This window comes from Cydia amplana, chromosome 25 (genome assembly GCF_948474715.1).
Source record: "Cydia amplana chromosome 25, ilCydAmpl1.1, whole genome shotgun sequence".
Taxonomy (NCBI): Eukaryota; Metazoa; Arthropoda; class Insecta; order Lepidoptera; family Tortricidae; genus Cydia; species Cydia amplana.
The window spans coordinates 8254223-8273736 of record NC_086093.1 but is presented as its reverse complement, the minus strand read 5'-3'; positions in this window follow the sequence as shown (position 1 = coordinate 8273736).

Below are 19514 nucleotides of genomic sequence, written 5' to 3'. Positions count from 1 at the left end.
TTGAAGGTGACTATTGAACAAAATCTGCAAAATATCTTTCATGTATGAAGTCAATTATTTGCACTTCCTAGTACCTAATAACATGAAGATAATAAATATACGAGGGGTGTTCAAAATATTCTCGGTATGAGAATGAAAACAAACAAGTACGAAAAGTTTGATATTTTTATTTTTCAATATACTCCCCCCCTATGTTCATACACTTAAAAGATCGATCAATTATTTTTTTTAATCCCTCGTAAAAATATTTTTTAACTTTCGTGTAAAAATGCTCCTCCACTGCCGCCTTCAATGCTTCATCGTCAGAAAATTTATTTCCACGCAGATCCTTTTTAAGATTGGGGAGCAAAAAGAAGTCGCTGGGGGCTAAGTCCGGACTATACGGTGGGTGAGTAACAGTTTTAAACCCACATTCAACAATAGCTGCCTTGGCAATATGAGCAGTTTGGACGGGGGCGTTGTCATGCAGAAGCAGAATACCTTTGGTTAACTTTCCTCGCCTCTTTTCGTTAATTACATCCTTTAATTGACGTAGAATGTTAGCGTAGTACTGTCCTGTGATATTTACACCTTTTTCTTTATAATCGATTAGTAATACTCCTTCACAATCCCAAAATATCCTGGCCATGACCTTGCCAGCTGAAGGGATGACCTTGAACTTCTTAGGATGAGCTGAACCCTTAATGTGCCACTGCATGGACTCTTGTTTACTCTCTGGGTCATAATGATGAACCCAGGTTTCATCTCCAGTAACTATTCTTTGCAGCACCTCATCAGGATTTTCACCGCACAGGTCAATAAAATCGGAACAACAAGCTACACGCATGTCTTTTTGAAGCCGAGTCAGCATTCGCGGAACCCATCTTGCACTTACTTTTGACATATTAAGATGGTCATGTATAATATCATATACGGTACCAATAGAGAGATTGGTTACTTGTGCTATAGATTTTACCTTCACTCGACCATCTTCCAATATAAGTTTTTCCACTTTATCAATATTTTCTTGTGAAGTAGCTACTACAGGCCGGCCAGGTCTAGGGTCATCTTCAATACTCTCCCTTCCGCGTTTAAACTCGCTTGACCACTTTTGAATGGTAGATAAAGAAGGAGCAGACCCACGGTAAACACAATCCATTTCCTCTTTTATGGTTTTTTGATTTTTACCCTGTTTTGTCAAGAATTTTATCACGCATCGATGTTCTAATTTAGTTAACATTGTCAATTCGCACATTATGTTCATGTTTGTTCAGCAATTGCAGAAAAACAAAAGACTATCTCGGTTCAAATTATACTTTTTTTTAATGTCAATGAATAAACCTTAGCGGCCAGTAACGAAAGAAATTTTAGAAGAGGTCGTAAGATATCAATACCGAGAATATTTTGAACGCCCCTCGTACCTACACAGGCGAAGCAACATGCGTATTTAAATCGAAACGCTGCGCTCCGCTGGCACGCGCTACAACGCAAGTGCACCGAATGTTTAAAGGTCGTGGTATTTTCTATTGTATTAGGATATTTAGGATTAAGCAGAATGCGGTGAGAGTCATAGTGACAACAATAAAGCCTTATTATTGTACTACACTACAGTATTGTTATCAGTACTCTGCCGTGTCATGACTAATTGATGTAATTGTAGATACATGAGTTAGTGGTAACAAGGTTAAATGGCATTTATTTGGTCATATTATACGTCATATTATATGTAGTACAATGTATATAGATAGTAAAATGAATTTCACCCCTCTTTTCAATGGTCGGATTGATTTGAATTTTTTGAATCCTTCGAAACGGTGATGATAATTTTATAATGAAGCTACATAGAAAGTAAACTGCGAAATTATAATTATGATGGTTCAATGTATATTTCTTTGCGTATTAAGTATGTATTTTGTTTATTATTCCTACCAGCCTTGAGGTCTTACGTATGCTATCTCTTTCACACCTACGGAAAGTGAATGAGATAGTAAATTACTGCAGGTAAGAAAAGAGTCCTACGCTTATCACTATAATTAAATAGATTTGCAGAAAGTTGCAGGCGTGTTTGCACTTGAGACCGTCATTTATTACTCATTGGCAATAACAATAGGATTAAGTCGTGGCGTGGTGAATTCTTTGTCAGCATTTGCTAAACACGTGCGGCAAGCGTTGTGTCAAACGATATACCTGTTAATTTCCGTCTAAATAATAAATGCAAATTTTAAATATCAGAAGAGCTTTTAAAAACACCATAAGTCTTGGTAGTAACTCGGATACTGAAATCACATACTATAGTTCGTTTTTTTTAGCATTAGAAATAAGGTAAACAATCTTGATGTCTCTTTTAATTGAAAAGCACAGTTACGGTAAATATGTAACAATTATGAATCTAATACGATCTTTTATAGTCTTCTGCTTTCATAAGTAATAGTTATGGTTTTTAAAAAGTGTTTTTCAATTAAAAGACATGTCAAAATCGCTTACCTTCTTTCATGTTCTTTCTAATGCTAAAAAAAAAACGAATTATAAACATAATTCGAAAACAGAAAAAAATCATGAGTATTTTCCCCATTTGTTCCTGCCCAACGTGATCGCCGCGATACATGAGGCGGGGACATATGGGAATGATTTAAATGAAGCGCCTATTCCCATCTGTGCCCGGCGGGGAGAAATAGGAATACACCATATCAAGCCATTCCTTATCCTACCTTTAAAAACATCTTTTTCAGGGTTCCGTACCCAAAGGGTATAAACGGGACCCTATTACTAAGACTCCTCTATCCGTCTGTCTGTCACCAGGCTGTATTAATAAAACAAATAATTAATTTCTGTTGCTGCTATTACAACAAATACTAAAAACAGCATATACTAAATATCTAAGTGGGGCTCCCATACAACAAACGTGATTTATTTGCTGGTTTTTGCGTAATGGTGCGGAACCCTTCCTGCGCGAGTCAGACTCGCACTTGGCCGGTTTTTTATTTTTTACATTAATTTAGGCACAGCCATTGAAGAGTTTCGCTATCCACCATCCGTTCAGAGCAGCTGAATTGTACCTGATGATTTAGTTATCACATTAAAATAAATACGGGTATCGTCCAATACCAAGACTATGCGGCAGTAAATTAAATTTGTAAGATTTTATTGCATAAAATCAGGTATACATTAGTCAAGAAACATAATAGTTTCTTGTCTAATTTACTTCTATCTATACGTAACGCCTATACGGCACCCATACTACATGTTTAATCCAGGAATATTATTTAGAATATAAAATCATGATTATATTTATTTGATTAATAATGAGATTATTCTTATTCAATTTTTTCATTTCCGTTGATTGATTTTATTCCCGTCAAAATTATTTGAATAATTTTGACGAGAATAAAATCAACATGATTTTATTCTTAGGAATTCTTATTTAAATAATGATTTTATTCTTGAATGCCCAACACTGCTTACTAAGTATGTATGTAATTATGTATCTATTTAATTTAATCAAAACTATTTCACCTACCAATGTTATAGATACCCAATGAATATGTATAATGAATTCTGCCCTAGTAGCACGGTCGCATTTTTATCGTTTATCACCATGCCTGTCACGTTCTAACAAGTATGTAAGTGCGATAGTGACGGGCATAGTGATAGTCGATAAAAATTACCGTGCTGAGCCCCCTGGTATTAATGAAAGATTTGTAGTATTAAAATAAGTTTATAACTGCTATAGATATATATTTTCTGATCGCTGCATTAAGCGGTACAAGGTAAATTACGACTTAGCTCATACAACTCACCGCATCTGAAAACATTTTAAACTAAAGTCTATTTTTTATTCGGTAGACTAAAATGACATTTCGTAGTATGAACATCATGTGTCATTTCATTTCATACTATGAAATGTCATTTTAGTCTACCGAATAAAAAAATAGACTTTAATTGCTTATTATAAAATAAGCTCATAATAACTAGTACATATGTCATTTGTTAACAATGGTAAAATATCTACCACAATCCGCTAGCGCATGTATCTTTATCACAAAGTGTTTTTTTTTTAAATCACTTAAGATAAATTATACCTAACTAGGTACCAGTAAAATTACTAGTTAGGTGAAAATTTTTCTTTAAATCAGTCTTTAATCTGTAGGTACATATCAATTGTGAACCCGAAAATAAAAATAATAATCTAAGTAGCATAAAATATATCTAAATAATAGCAGATATTACTAGGATAGGATGTTGTTTACTTGCAACCCCTTTTCTAAAAATTTCTAAACTAGAATTGACAAAAACAATAGGAACACACAGGTGTAAAGATAAACAAAGGAATGGCCGCGCTGCGCCGCGGCTGTCGTTCTAAAAATAATACTGTAATCGCTCACTTGTTTTCAATTTTAGCTTAAGGACTCAAAGTGCAATATTGTTTGAATTGACAATAAGCGAAGTTACCGGCAAAAAAACTTGTTTGTGCTGGAGGCTTCATAGACCGCCCATGCCAACCACGGTTATTCAATAATAAGTTGAATTTAAGTCTGCGTAAAGTTTACAATCGTTTGAACTGGTTCAAAACCTTATTATGAGGTAACAGCATAGACGGGGTTTTTATTTCGGTTACCGGTAACAGGGGTTAACTCGATCTGATACGGTTACCGAATCAAAGTGTTACCTTATCAGACGGTTACCGTTATGGTAGGGGTTTTTATAACCACTTCTAAAATAACCCTATGAAAAACCCCGGTTAAGGTAACCGGTTCCGGTCCCTGGTCCCATGTTATGTGCAACTTGAAGTGGAATCCAGACGGGACAATTATTCGCCAATCTGATGAAATTGTCCGATCAAATCAGGACGTGCGGACTCTATTGCAACGCTTTGGCTCGCCTAATTCGACCGCCGATTAATATGACCGATATTGCGCGTTTTCTAAAATAAATATTGAAAACCCGATTCTCTCAGATCCTGGTGTTTTTAGGTTCTTTCAACTCAGAATCACTAGCATATTCAATCCTGATGATAAAAAAAAATTGTCCCTAAATTTTGTATGAAAATTGTACATTCCACTAAGTCACGTTGTACAAGTGAACATTTTTCTCATACTAAAAACGTGACGTAATGGAATGGACATTTTGGGACATCTTTTTTTAATGGTAGGATGCAGAGTGCTGTCGATTCTGAGTAGAATGAGCCCAAGAATGTCCAGATTTGAAAGAATCGGGTTTTCGATATTTATTTTAGAAAAAGCCCAATTACCGATAAAATGGGGTGCAGACGCAAGAATTTTGACGCTAGTATTTTCGTTTTGGAGCATTTTTTAACTTATAGGGCTCAAATATCACCATAAATCTTTAATTGGTGATTAAATTGGAGATTGGCGCCAATTATTTTCCTGGTCAAATCGGTCGATTTGCCCAGCTCGTCTGGACTCTATACTTCATACGCATCAAGTATGATTAGGTAATACCAGGTAATACTCAACAAAGCGTATCAATGTGACCAACTATAATGACAATTATTAAACATAAGTAACTTATAAGAGTGCGTGACGAAGTACGGAGGGACTACCGCCAAATCGAAATTTCGTTATCAAGAAATCTAATACTTAATATTTAATTATTATCATCACTCAGTATTTTCTGCGAATGAAATTTCGAATTTTCACGTATTTTTATAAGTTTTACATTTTTAACGGTCAATATTCAAATAAAAACAGAAACGGTTTGTACAGAAATCGCATGTCAACTGTCCCTGTTTTGATTGGTATGAAAAGTTTGGAAACGTCATACCAGAGCCCGTACAATGAGTCACTGATAGAGCCAAAACTGACATAAACGCCATCGAGAACGTAATTTACTTTCTATACATCTCGTTCGCACTAATATGCGAGTACGAGCGAGATGTATACCTAGAAAGTAAGTTACGGCGTTTATGGCAGGGCCCTGTTTATCAAAAGCTTGTAACTTGTAATACAAGTGGAAGTCCCTTTCTAACAAAAGGTGTCAAAATGTGACTTCCGCTTGTATTACAAGTTACAAGCTTTTGATAAACGGGCCCTGCCATAAACGCCGTAACTTACTTTCTAGGTGTAACAAAAACAACTTGTATAAAACAATGTGATGACATTGTTTCTGACACATTGTCATTGTAAATTACATGCAAAGTTAGCTGTCAAACCTTACCTTAGGGCCACCCCACATCTAGCGTCTTTCGAGCGTCGGCGTCTACAACTCTATGGCCGCTGCTCGACGCAACGTCGACGCAACTGCGCAGCGACGTCATTTTCCATAGCGCTGACCAGATGCCGACGCTCGAAAGACGCTAGATGTGGGGTGGCCCTTACGGGCACTAAGTATGGTGCAATTTAAGCGGTGTCACTCACGAATTCGAGCCAATCGTGCAGTCTAGCGCAACTAGTTGCGGCCACTCGCGCGCGTGATGCGAACTCATCAACCAATCGCGTCGTGGCGTTAGACTGCACGATTGCCTCGAATTTGTGTGCGTGACACCGCTGTTACTGGACCCATTCTTAATTATTGCCCTAAAATCTTCTTTCTGCAGGACAACGTTCTTATTTATTCTGGAAAAATCTGAGTCTCGATTAATACCATTATTATTGATTGCAACTAACAGCCTAACCCAGTCTTGTGGGAACTTACCTTATATACTCTTCAATACGTACGGTTCCTGGCATTCTGACCGTTGCACGCTGTCACTCCCGTTGTCACGCCCGCTGTCCCGCCCGCTGTCCCGCCCGTTGTCACGCCCGCTGTCCCGCCCGCTGTCACGCCATTACTGGATCCACGTCCATTACCGGGTTTCCATTACTGGAGCTTTGGTGTCCATGACTGGAGAAAAAAAACATAGTTTTAATTTATTAATTATGTGGAAACGAATTGCAGTATCTTTGATACAACACGCCTGAAACATGAAAGAAGGATAGGATATTCATCTTTTAACACGCTAAGCGGTAGAACTTTTACATGTATCAGGGAAATATCACAAATACTCAAAATTTCCTCTTAAATGTCCCATGACTGGTGCCGTTAAATTCTTAATTATCAGTAGCACATGCCATTTTTAGGGTTCCGTAGCCAAATGGCAATAAACGGAACCCTTATGGATTCGTCATGTCTGTCTGTCTGTCTGTCTGTCCGTCCGTCTGTCTGTCTGTCTGTCCGTCCGTATGTCACACAGCCACTTTTTTCCGAAACTATAAGAACTATACTGTTGAAACTTGGTAAGTAGATGTATTCTGTGAACCGCATTAAGATTTTCAGACAAAAATAGAAAAAAAAAACAATACATTTTGGGGGCTCCCTATACATAGAACTGAAACTCAAATGTTTTTTTTCATCATTCCCATACGGGTGGGGTATCTATGGATAGGTCTTCAAAAATGATATTCAGGTTTCTAATATATTTTTTTTCTAAACTGAATAGTTTGCGCGAGAGACACTTCCAAAGTGGTAAAATGTGTGTCCCCCCCCCCTGTAACTTCTAAAATAAGAGAATGATAAAACTAAAAAAAATATATGATGTACATTACCATGCAAACTTCTACCGAAAATTGGTTTGAACGAGATCTAGTAAGTAGTTTTTTTTAATACGTATAAATCCTCTAAATACGGAACCCTTCATGGGCGAGTCAGACTCGCACTTGGCCGCTTTTTGTTAATGGAAACGTGATTGAAACGTAAATTAAAACAAGCCGACCGTACTATGCAATTATTCAATTAAGTTCCAGTGGACATAAAAATCCAATTTGATTTAAATTTTATCCATCTTACCATAAACTTGGCAGAAAGTGTTCTACTACAAACAAATACACCGCTGTTATACCAGGTAATATTACTAAAATATAATTACATATATATTTTTAAACAATATTTATACTAACTACAACCTACAACTTTAGTTCTCTTAGGCCCACTTGCACCATTCCACTAACCCGGGGTTAACCAGTTAAACCTGGTGTTTCCATGGTTACCAGTACAAGTTGACACTGAGTAAACGGTTTAAACGCATAACCCCAGGTTAGTGGGATGGTGCAAGTGGGCCTTAAAGTCGAATTACATAAAAAAACTATAATAATAATATTAAAATAAAAACAAAACAGATAACAGCACCAGTCATGGGACATTTAAGAGGAAATTTGGAGTATTTGTGATATTTCCCTGATACCGGCAAAAGTTCTACCGCTTAGCGTGTTTAAAGATGAAAATCCTATCCATCTTTTATGTTTCAGGCGTGTTATATCAAAGATACTGCAATTAGTTTCCACATAATTTACAAATTAAAACTATGCCTTTTTTCTCCAGTCATGGACACCAAAGCTCCAGTAATGGTACCCCGGTAATGGACGTGGATCCAGTAATGGGCCCCCTATAATGGACATACCCTATCAGTATAAGATATTGGAACAGGGAATAAATTTTTGGCAAAAAACTAGTTATTAGTCATATTTGGTATAAGCTTTTATGTAAGAATGTATTTTTCTTTTCACAGGCAACTAATACTCATCAAGACAATTCTAACAAACCCAAACACAATAAGGTTGCGTTTATTACAGAGTTCCCATGGCCACCTCCTGTCTCCATCATGAGATCAGGTCCATGTTATCATAATATTGCATTGTCATCCGATTTGCTTACGTATCCAAAATTTCAACTCAATCGGAAATCCGAAAGTGGCTCAAATTCAACTTCCAAGATTTGAACCACACTAACTAACAGGCATGTTAAATAAAATTTTGTAAAAACGATATTAATTTTTTCTACTCCCGTACTTTTATTTGTCATTTAAAGGGTCGTGCACACACCTTTAAACCCCTCTCTTATAGTTGTCAAGACAAGTCTTTAGTCTATTCCCCAAAAAAGTATTTGTGCATACACGTAGTGATGGGTAGGACATCAATTTAAAATGAGTTTGTATGAGTACCTCATTTTCTAAAATGAGGTGTTACAATGTCTTACTTCAAATGAGGTGAGGTACTAGCATATTTTCAGCGTCGACTATTCCATTAATTCCAACGGCGACAAAAATATTTAATGTATATACATATTTATGTATTCATCACTTCCTTTATAAATAAATAAATAGTAACATTTAATTGGAGTGCAATTCTGGAGGTTAAGAATAGAACTTTTAGGAGAAAGATAATTTTAGAATCAAGTAAAATGAATAGTGAAGTAAGACATTTTTGCGGTACGAAGTACTGCGACAAATTAACAAAATGAGTGGTACAAATGAAGTGCCTCACGAGTGAGCGACTCAACACTACATACACGCAGTATCTTTTTGGCACTTTTACGATACTTCGTGTAATCACCACTTAAAAAATATTGTATGGAATACATTGTTGCCAACCTAATTTTAATTGTCATTTCTGCCAGATGAGTGAACCATAGACATGTTTTGGTCACATCATCATCATCATCATCAGTTTTCATCTTTATAGGGCTGTATCTCCTAAACCGTGCGTCGTAGCGCAAAAATAATCAAATTTTCGTTCCCCTTTGAATCCCGTAAGTAATATTTAAAAAACACGAAAAACAAAAAAAAAATTATAAAAAAGGAAGAAAAATGTTTATGGGTTGTATCTCCTAAACCGTGCGTAGTAGCGCAAAAATATTAAAATGTTCATTCCTCTGTAAGAAGCCCCTAATTAATATAAAAAAACACAAAAGAGAAATAATAAAAAAATCAAAAAAAAAATTATAATGCTGTATCTCCTAAACCGTGCGTCGTAGCGCAAAAATAATAAAATGTTCATTTCTCTGTAAGAAACCCCTAATTAATATTAAAAAAACAAAATATATATATATATATATATATATATATATATATATATATATGTATATATATATTTATAAGGCTGTATCTCCTAAACCGTGCGTCGTGGCGCAAAAATAATAAAATTTTCGTTCCCCTTAAGAATCCCACGCACTGAACAACCTATCACATTAGGACATTAAACAATCATCATCATCTATTCTTATTATTATTTCATTGCATTTCAAAGTAAGTGCTTGGTCGTAGAAAAAGTATTGTATGCCACGTTGTTTAACTGAGTCAAAAAATACTCGTGGCGTCTTTATTAACAATTTTCGGCTTCACGCCACTCGCCTTTTTTGACCCCTCTTAAACAACGGTTGCATAAAATACTATATCCGAAGTCCGAGAAGACTTCCTGACATAGTTCGTAACTACATTATACCTACTTCTGTATTATTTAAACATGAAATTACGCCATGGCAAGCATCATTATGTAAATTGTAAGTTATCCCATCATAGGAGGTATGCAGTTTTAGAGCTCCTATAATGGGATTGGGCAAAATACCATTATTTTTTATACATCTCTAGAGACACAAAATAGTGTGTTGTATACCTTATTTCATGGTAAATGCAATTAACAAAACACATTCTAGTTTACACCAAGTTATAATTAATTACAATTTAATATATGAACTCACCTCTCTTAGCGAAGTTGTTAAGAATTCTTACTAGTTATATTTTTCGGTGACACGACAACTTTTGGGTTGACGCCAATTTCTTAAAAAGTAACCGAAATTAATAAAAATTCAAACTTAAACAGCTCTATGACTCTTATTTATGGTAAAATATTGCCAGTGTTCATAAACTACTTTTAGATACTTATTTTAGAGGATTTGTGGTTTTATGTCCCATTACCGGTTCCACGTCCATTATAGGGTCCATTACATGGAAAAAATCGTTTCGTCAGTAAAGTGTGGCTGCGAGACTTTGACCATCATTTGTGACTTTTGTATTGCTATAAGACAATGGGTCCCATACAGACATTTGATCCTCAAAACAAACCTGAAGTGCGACCCCAAGTGTGCGATGCACGATTGTGCGACAATATTTTTTTAATGACACTGCAATTCTGCGAAGTGATATTGTGCGACATATCACTATTCGACTAAACTATAGTCCGGCAGTATTTTTGATCGTAGTTCAATTGTGCGACATATTACGGCTCGAAAATACTTCTAGTGCACGACAGTATTTGTGGGTCTACGGGTACCTATTTATTTTTAACATGGTCTCAGTACTTACACTGTTTCTTCTCAAAAAACATTTCCTTCACAACTGAACTAGACGGAGCCCCGCTTCGCGGGGTTCCTATTTTTGGGCGCTTTGCCCTTCGGGCATCTGAAGCTACCTAACGAACCTAACCTACCTATTGATTTAGTATGACCTCCGTGAAAACATTACACTTGGGGGAAATATAGGTAGGTAGAAGGTAGGTTAGGTTCGTTAGGTAGCTTCAGATGCCCGAAGGGCAAACCGCCCAGAAATAGGAGCCCCGCGAAGCGGGGCTCCGTCTAATTAAGTTGTGAAGGAAATATTTTTGGAAAAGAAACACTTATTGCGGTGGGACTGTGGTAAAAATAAATAAAAATAAAGTGCGACCACGGTTAAAACGCGAATATTTCGCACAAACGATATTCGCTCAAACGGCACATCGTATAGTCGTGCATCGCCTAATAATGTTTCGCACGAACAATAGTTCCCACAAATGACATGTCGTACAATCGTACATCGCCTAATCATACGTCGCACTAACAATACTTCGCACAAGCGTGTGTCGCACTCCCGTAGTAAACCCCAGCGACGGTGCGGCGTGATTTATACGTGTTTTTAAACTTAAACTTCTTTAGAACATATAAATTTACGACAAGGTAGGTCCTATAGTTTTTATGGGTTAACGTATAGTTACAGTTTGCTATAATATTATTTTTAGGGAAAAATATAAGTACAATTTGCGATAAAAAAATAGAATGTGACCCTGTTTTCACCAAAAAAAATGAAGAAAACTCGATAGGTATTATATCAATTTTTTAAAATGAATCTTCGATTTTCAATAGTCTTAGCTGCTCGTAAGATATGGTGAATTGAATTGTAATCATTTATGTACCAAATAATTCTTGTTTACTGCAAAATTGAGAGCCGAAACGACAGTTCTCACTGCAAATTTTGAAAAAGCCTCCCAAGAAAACTCATTTATTTTAGGTTTAAAAGAGAAAATGTAAATTTGAACGGCGTTACTTGCTAGTTTAAGAAATGATTATTTATGTACGTTATCAGTTTTTGAATGAATACTAATAGTTACGTCGTAATCTTGAATGAAAAAGGTAGCAGATTGCAAAAAACGCTCGCTTGTAGGAATAAGGACTCTTATCGGTTACTGATGAAGTTAATGTGACATCACAAAGGTTGTGACTCCCAGGGCTTTAAATACCGTTAAAAAGTTGGTATCGTTACCACAAGGTGACAGATTTAACGTTAAGTTGTAACTAACGTTAGACCAGGTACCGTTAGTTATACTACTCTTTACCGGTAACAAAATGGTAACGTTAGCAGCTGTCAATTTGAGCTAACGTTAAGTCAAAGGTATCGATACACCATTGTTAACGTTAGTAGGTAACGTTAACAGAAGCACTACCATGAGTTCCGTAAATGACAGTCGATAGTGAGAACGTTAAGGAAAATGTATGGAGTATTTGTACAGTGCCTCTACCGGTCACTTAAAGAACTAAAAATTTCAACTGGTACCATGAGTTCCTAACGTTTTTACGTAAGTTTTCTATCCATGCCGAACTTCACACCTAAAACGCTCTCTTTCTAACTATATAAAGAAAACAGCCAGAATTATACAAGTTAATTACTTTACGCCGTTTACGCGAATAAACGTGACAAATGTCATCGAAAAATACGTGCGTTTTCGACGTTACATTTCTGTCAACTTGTAAACACAACAAATAAACATATTTTTCACGATTATCTTTGCAATTTTCAACGTAGTATGTATTTATTTATAAGAGTTACGTGAACTCCAGGCAAAACTAATACGGAATAAATCAATTAAAAAAAGGCTGATTTGATACAAAGGTAATGAGTTATATTTACTCCTATTTCTACTGTTTAGTTAAGTACATTTGCAAAGATCACATTACTTACGAGCAGTTTTTGCTTTTAGGCATGAACCTAATGATTGAAAACAACATTTCCATACAAACCCGGATGGCATCCAGCGGTACATGCGTACAAACAAATCGTTCATTGTTGTATGCATTGTAGAAGTGATTAGTTGGCAAGTGGCTAAATGCCGGGACAACAACTTGAGGAAGATGATGATGTCAAGGAGCGGTACATAGACATGTTGTGTTGTTGTTGCCGGGTGCACATACCACATAGTAACACAATATACATACTTACTGCAAGACCTGTTGTTTATATGTACACAGAGAGAGTTCCTACGTATTTTTTATATTATTACCTATTATTTTATATCTTAAATAAAATAAAACATACAAATGTTATGTGAGTTTATTTATTTTTCTTTACTACCTATATATTATTTCCCGATGTTCAAGTTCAGTTCGATGTTTCATGTGTGTGGTGATGATGTTTCATGTCTCGTCAGTTTGGCAACAGGAAATATAAAACTTAACATTTTTTGCTGGTAGTTCACAATCTGAAAATTAAAATAAGGTTTAACACATTCACTGCCCAAAAACCCGCTGAGTGGGTTCATTTTGTATTGGGAAGGGGCGCTTGGCACTGAAAGTGCTAAGATCGAGATCATTTAGGTACCATAAAATTTAGATCGCTGTTAAGGCCGTATAATGTTACTTACTTAGTACGCCGGCACGTACAGCAACCTACACAAAGCGAGGCTAGGGCAAGACCTAACATATATACATACCTATTTTAATACAGATTTCTTCTCACGTGTGTACTATTTTCAACATAAGTACATAATAATCTTATTTATGTAGCCAAAAGTAGCCCGTATAATTTGCTTCATATTTTTTAACACGCAAAGGTATAATTATAACACGATTATTAATGGTGTTTACGTATTTATCATATATTATTTTGCATTTTTTTCTTGAACACAGCACTGTTTATACATTGTTTACTAACATTGATATGTTTAATATTTTCGTAACTATGGCAACGTCAAATCTTTAAAAATTGTAGTATGAATGTTGAATCTGTAAAAAGTGACAAAATAGCTCGCACAAATTCAAGAATGGCGGGTAGCGTGTCAAGCCAAGTTTAAAAGAGAACTGACGACTCAGCGGCTATGTGTTATATTAACTAGAAATAATTGTTAAGGGGACGGTATATGACGTTTTCGATTTAGAGCTCACTTTGTGCAATCAATTTGTTCAAGAAATGTTTAATAACTGCATTAAATTATACGTAAATTTGTTCACGAAGAAGCCGTGTACCGGCTCTTCACGCCATAATATTTTTTATTTGCTGTAATTCTCTACAAATCGACACTAAAAGTATCCAAAAATCTATATATGGAGTTCCGTTTGAGCAACACGCATTACAGTTTTGCCTTTGACAGTAATTGAGTTGTTGTGTGATTTTGAAAGCTAGATAACTAAACTAGCAAATTATTATCTACTTATATTTTTACTCACAAATACAACACAGAAATTCAATCCCAAATGTAAACTTTCGTACAATTTCCATACATTGACGACATCACTCAAAATTCTTCTTCGAATCAGATGGCCGCTGGCCTTGGATCGAAGCAGACGTGTACGTCGTCGTAGCTCGTTTTTGACATTATTATAGACATTTCTGGACATTTCATCATATACGCATACGAAAATGTATACCAGTAGATAAATTGTATTTCAAAAAATAGGGTAAATAAATATAATTAAAATTTGATTTGTTGTTATTTACAGGTCGTAACGATCGAAAACAGCAGTAAACTATCCTGAAACAATACGATTAAAATCGAATTTAAGTAACTTGTTCCTTCAAAACCCGCTTAAAATGAAAAAAGTTTAAAGACTCGTTTTACTGATTGGGATTGATTTTCATTACGCTGGTATCGATTTTGCGTCATTAAAAAAAATGTATATGACTTCTGTACGTCAATGACTTTTGATGTCAATTGTAATCTTGTATTTACGTTAGAGAATTATATATTCATTTAAATATTACTTACCTATTAATACTAAGCGTAATTAGTTTAATACCTGAAAGTCTTACAGTGTCTACACCTACTTTGTTGCCGTTCGTTCCGTCTATATGTATGCGATTACGTGCTGTTCTGATAATCTTCAAGAATCTAGAACAACGGCAAGACCAGCATTTAGTACTAACTAGTTTTTGCGGATTTGGAGACCGAGATGAAGCTTACAGGCCAATACCGCAGCGGCCTCTGGTTATTGTTATGTGTATATATCGAGTATTATATAAATTTACTATAAAAAAACAATGTTTTATTTCAATGACATTATGTGTGTAGGAATCGTAGGTATGTTTCGGTGATTATAAGAATTTTGTCCACACAATAATTGTGCAAAGCAAAGACATGCTTTCTTTACTGTATAAGCGGTATGGTACCGTTATTATTTATCAATACCGGTTCGTTTTGAAGTTAAAACTATACCGGTTGAAATATAAAGTACGGTACCGGTATAAAATTACAGCAGGGACAACCATTTTTATAGGTGTACCTACAGTCAGCTGCAGAGAAAAGGTACCACCCTTGCAAAGATGATTGTATGCAGGGGTGGTATATACCTTTCCTCTGCAGCTGGCTGTACCTAAACCATCATTGACCGAGCGTTAGCGAAGGTCTCCGATTCAACTTGGGCAAAAATGCTTTCGTATATCCGAATTCTTCTCCTTTGCAAATCACATTTCTCAACTGATTCTGATTAACATTTGTAAGGAGGTTCGGTACTCGGTAGTTCGATATAATTATTCGGTTTCTTTTTTTTGAATAATTAAAAAAAAACGTTTATTTCAGACAAACATGGTCCATATTTTGTTAGTACATCTTAACAATTTTTTTAAACTTATAGCTAAGGTTAACTTAAAATAAAACTTAAATAACTATCATATTAAAATAGGCAGAAATTGACATAAAGGACTTAATCGCCAGTAGGGTCTGTGACACTTAAGACCATTGTGATTATTAGGTACTTACTGGCCCCTATTTCACCACGACCACGGTGACAGATGCGACAATTGTCGACATCACTGTTGCTGACGTCACAGGCCTCCAAAGGCTACGGTAACCGCTTACCGTCGGACGGGCAATGTGCTTGTTTGCCACCAACATTTTAATAAATAAATAAACTCCATTATATTGCCACTAAAAAAATCTTATTTTGTGGCAATTGTCACTAGAAACACGACAATTGTCACGAAATTGCGACACAGAACTCATTTCCTGTCAAGACTTACTGAAAACTCTTTGAAAAATCTTGTGACAATTGTCACAAGATTTTTTCGCAAAAGAAATGTCTGTTTTATCAGTTTTTTTAAATAATACAATGACGGTGGCAAACACGAATACGACCCGCCCGATGGTAAGCGGTAACTGTAGTCCATGGATGCCTATAGCATCAATAATAGTGATGTTTTATAAATGTCGTACCTGTCACCGTGGTGAAATAGGGGCCAGATTACGCCGCGCCGCGTGAAACGTGAAGTGCATTGGGATAAGTGCATACCGTTCACTCAAGAAAAAAAATATCCCTTATAAGATCACTCGTGGGTCTGCCATTTTGTTAAAGCCAATTTTCACCGTAACTACTGGACTAGTTCAATTGAAATTTGGTACACATATGTCAAGTAAGGAAGTAGTAATTAAGTCGGTGATCCGAAGATGGACTACTAACGTAAATAAATGAACTTTTTTTAACTTTGCGGCGATTTTGGTATCATGTGACATATCAGATATAATACATAATTAGAAGTAGGTAAGCAAAAATGTACCATAACCTATCTCAGAATTGTATTACATATACAAAAAATAGTTCAACTCCAAAAGATTAATGGAAGACCTATGTCCTATAGGTGAGTTGGTCTTAAACAAAACATATGCAATAAAAATGTGTAACTGTGGAACCCATAGTGAATCCTACTCGTAGATACATGATCGGTTTTTATATTATGTACCTATAAGATATTTTCTACTTTATACTTTATAAGTGTACCGACATAATATTTACTTATAAGCAGTTGTCACGTAAAATATTTACAGAATTTTTTGGAAGTATGTGTCACATCATCATCAGGTACTAGTTTTTATGAAAGCGACTGCCATCTGACCTTCCAACCCACAGAGGGTAAACTAGGCTCTTATTAGGATTAGTCCGGTTTTCTCACGATGTTTTCCTTCACCGAAAAGCGACTGATAAATATCAAATGATATTTCTTACATAAGTTCCGAAAAACTCATTCGCGATCTCCGAATTGCAATTCGCACGCTCTTACCGCTAGGCTACCAGTGGTTCCTAGGCCTCCAGCTATTTTTTTTAAGTATGTATAGCACAAAAAAATATTTAAAAATGTAACATTTAAGGTAGGTACATTGTAATTAAAATAAGGTATAAATATTATTGGAGGAGACTTGGAAGAAGTGTCATAGGGATCTACATTCGATGCGTGAAAAACAAGTTCTTTTGTCTAATTATAATCGATCGGCAATCACGCGAGCGCATAAATCGAAAAGTCTTTTTTTTTTACTCCCTAAAACTCCCTTAACCTAATAACAGTAAAACAAAAAATAAAAGATATAGGGTTACCAACCAGCCAAATAATTATAAGTAGATATATGCACTTATCCCAACGCACCTCACGTTCTACACTGCACGGGGTTCATTGCCGCTCCTACCGCCGTAAGTAACTATCAACACCTACATTATATTTTTTATTTTCATTTTATTAATTTAATAGCGAAACAAAAGGCATACCACATAAAAGTAAATCGGTAAAGATATTAGGGGTACATTAGCCAACACTGTTTCCATATATTTTATAATTTTATTTTGTCCGCCTTATTGAAATTTTGCACCCTGCCGGAACTTTATTTATTTAAATTCTCATTGAATTGATTTTGCGCTTTATGAAAAGTCGTATAGAGTAGTAAATAAAATTTTACATCTGACTTAATGACATCTGGTTTTATTCGGTTTAACTTTAGAAAACGCGTATCTCGACAAAACCATAATGTAGAAAATTGTCAACAACCAAATGAATTATTAGAATTTAAATACGACACGTGTGACATGAACAGACAAGGAAAGCAAGATTAAATGTATTGTTTCTCTTTCTTCTTTCAATGGAACGCTTTTCCTAAAAGGAGGCCACTAAACTCAAAACGCTATCTTAAAAAAAACTTGATGGGTCAATGACCTGTCCCAGTAAAGTGAGGTAGTGTGCGTGAAGTGCGCTTGTGTGTGAAATGGGGTAAATTGACAGAATCTGAAAATTTACCCACCTCTACCGTCACCTTAAATAGAAATAAATGTTAGTTTCGAAATCAACTATGATGAATACTAATAATTTCTGTACTGTAAAAGTAATGACAATGCATCAAAAACATAAAATAATTTGAAATGAAAGTCAAGTTCAATACTAGGTACTTATAAAAAATATGCGTCGTTGTTGACTTCGCCGGAAAACGAATTGAAATCTATACCTATACGGGGTATTTTGCCAGTTACTGGCCCTAAACTAAAAATGAATTATATTCACGTAGAGTTAAACCAAGAAAAGTCTGCAGCGATTTTGATAGCCCACGCAGTGCAAGTGTTATTTACACGTCATAAATTTATAGAAGTTTGACGTTTAAAATGACACTTGCACTGCGTGGGCTATCAAAATCGCTGCAGACTTTTCTCGGTCTGACTCTATAAACAGAATTCATTTTAGTATTAGGTGGCCAGTTATTGAAAGCTGACCAGTTATTGAAACTATACTAAATTGGATTCTGTTTATAGATGAATAGAATTCATCATTAGTTTAAGGTGGCCAGCTGGCCAGTCACTGGCGAATTACCCTGGGTGCAAGTCCTAGTTCGCTTGGGATGAAATTAAAGTTCAGGATTTGTCTTGTCTAGTTTTTATACCAACAAACTAAATTCATAAAAAAGTAACATAGACAAATATAATATAGCGTGTACGTAAAAACGAGTCAAGTAAAATCCTGAACTTTAATTACATCACAAGCGAACTAGAACTTGGCACCCATATAGATATCAATTCTTTTTTCCGCAAAATCAACACCGAGGCATATTCTAAATATTGGACTTGGCTCTCATTTCACATTTATGTTTTTGATCACCCTATTAGAAACCATAGAAACAGCTAAAACATTTCACAGTTCGCAATATGCGGGCATGCTTCTCTTTTACTCTAATTAAGGAGTAATTAGACTGACAGAGAAAGATGCCCGCAATTTGCAAACTTCGATGTTTTCGGTAGGTTACTTTGATATTTAGTTCTTTAGGTGACTCCTAGGGGCGCTGTACAATCCTCCGATATAATTCTTGCACTGTTTTTTAGTATACTTAGAAAGGGACAGCATCGTTTCTAGTGGAGTGAAGTTAGGCACATTAGACCGTAAAGAAACGTAAAACGTGACATAAGGCACGTTTATTCACATAAAGTAAGTGAGAAATACTCAGGCAACTGATGGTAGAGGCTCTGCTGCTTATTTACCGTTTGATTAACTGATAGGTGCCATC